Source organism: Hibiscus syriacus, unplaced genomic scaffold (assembly GCF_006381635.1).
Source record: "Hibiscus syriacus cultivar Baekdansim isolate YM2019G1 unplaced genomic scaffold, ASM638163v2 tig00110432_pilon, whole genome shotgun sequence".
Lineage (NCBI taxonomy): Eukaryota > Viridiplantae > Streptophyta > Magnoliopsida > Malvales > Malvaceae > Hibiscus > Hibiscus syriacus.
The window spans coordinates 647,332-649,657 of NW_024062735.1; the positions used below are offsets into that span (position 1 = coordinate 647,332).

General features: G+C 40.3%; 1 pseudogene; it reads right to left on the reverse strand.

The window, feature by feature from the left end:
* Window positions 1-248: 248 nt before the first annotated feature.
* LOC120125548 lies at window positions 249-2,241 on the reverse strand (annotated as a pseudogene).
* Window positions 2,242-2,326: the final 85 nt, after the last annotated feature.

A 2,326-nucleotide genomic window follows, 5' to 3' on the forward strand; every position in this document is an offset into this window, starting at 1 on the left:
GAACACTAATATTAACTAACAACGTAATATTCATTTTATAATATTTTAAAATTATAATAACAAGTTGTTCAACATAATTTAATACTACATTTATCAACTTTACTCGATAATATGTACCAACGCATCTCGCTTTAGATGCTGGACTGCATATTTCACTTCAGAATATATACCGTGCAGGTTCCTATTCACTCAACTCAAACTCACATAAGCTTAGGTAATTAAAGATACTAATCATATCATTTAAGATACTAATCGTTATCTTCACATTAATGGCTTACAGCAGTTGGTCGATTAAGATATCATATTTAGCTTAGAGCTAATATCCAGGGAACTTAGAGCTGTGGGGTGCAAGCAGATCAAACCAGAGGCAAGCTATCCCACCAAGTCCTTGGAAAAGGGAGTAGCCATGATCGCCTCCATGTCCAACATTTACAAGCTTCCTTTCAATGTGGTGCAAGTAACTTGCAAACGCCTTTGCCCTTTCTTCTTAAATGCTCTCTCCAGTAAGTCGATATACCATCAGCTAGTCCCACCTTCTTCACTAACCCATTTTTCCACACGACCTCCCCTGCTTCTATGGTGGGGTCACGAAATTCTCTATCATTCGGATAGACCTTCACGACTGGAGCAAGAATTATGGATCAAAATGTATTAGAAATGACAATCATTGTTTGCATTAAGATTTAAGAGTGACAGAGTTGCTAACCTGTGATGCCTTGGCTAGAGTGATTGCCATACTGGTTGCACCATGAGACCACTGCACCAACTTGTCCCTCGAGTTCCCTTCACTTGAAGGGTAATTTCCACTGTGGAGGAATCTGTTACTCATCATGTACCTTAACGTTCTCATCATCTTCCGAGGGAGGGAAATGAAGGAGCACGTGCAGATTCCAGCAAGACCGTTGGCTGCACCCCAGTACCTTGTACCATGCCATCGATACATCAGCGGCAGGCCGGGAGATCGGAAGCCCCAGTCCTACCCGCAGCTAATATAGCATCAACGATCGGCATTAGAACATCATTTGGTACCGTTTCATCCCTGAGATGCTTGTTTAGGAACAAAGCAGCCCATAAGAATCCGGCTCGACCGTGAAGAAGATCATACGACATTCCAAAACCACCTTCTTCAGGTCCAACCGGAAGAGCCTTTTCTTGTGCTACCTATACTTTGTTAATTAGAATAGTAAAGTTAGGTATATTATGATGGTCTCCATGAACCACACAAAGTGATCAAGGCTGCGGTACAAAGGATTTTTCACGATGACATAATAGGAATGCAATTGATGGAAAAATATCATCACGTTTTGAACTGTATAGATAGGACATATAGTGGGCATAAATAAAGAGACCTCGCGGAACAGATTTAAGAAGAGTCCAAGCCTTTGATGGTCCCCCAAATAATTGGCTACCACTGCTCCAAGTGAAAATACCCCTCCTCTACCACATAAAAATGTCACATGTCTGAAACCAAATAATACCATCAATTAAATAAATTAAAAATATCAACTTATTAATAACTAAATATTTGTTTCATCTAAAAAAGGAAATTTCTTTAAGATAATTTACACATCCTTAAGATCGATTCATTACTAGAATTCTGTGCTTCCACCATTGGAATCCGTATCACTACCATGAATCACAATATTCCAACACAATTGTTCAAGGATTAAATTTAGCATAGATATGTGCAAAAAAGTTACCTGATAGAGGCACGTCAACAGGGACGCACGCGTCAACGATCTCAGCGGCCAATGACAGGTCCTGCCGATTACCAGTCACCTCTTAAGATCTCAAGCAAGTAAAAGCTGTCCCCAGTATCCCCGTGTACACAGTCGGGTCTATTCCCGAACACGACCCGCCTCCGCTTCCACCTCCTCCTTCCCACGTTACCTCCAGAAAATAACAGCAGAAAAACAAAACCCTTAACTTAAACTTCAAAACAGCATATAAAAGCTGATGCCATGTCTTAATTAACATCATAGATAGTTCGAGGTTGAAATGTAAGAACAAGTTTCTGTCGTAAGAAAAATAAAATCCCACAGTCAAGCGTACCTGGTTCTTGAGAGAGATGGCAGCTTTGAGGAAAGTATCAGCAGAGAGTGAGAAGCTGTTAGAAAGCGTCGGGTCCATGTTAAGCAAATGATCTAACCGTTCATTTCTACCCTCTTCATTGCTTTCCTTAGATGCGGCAAACTCCATTACAGAAGACATTGATGTTTGGTTTTTGAAACTTTGGTGTGAAGTTTGAAACTTTTTCTATCAACGCTAAAGAGGTAACTATGGAGAGATAAAGGAAAACAAGGAATAAGATGCCAATTCGAATGGC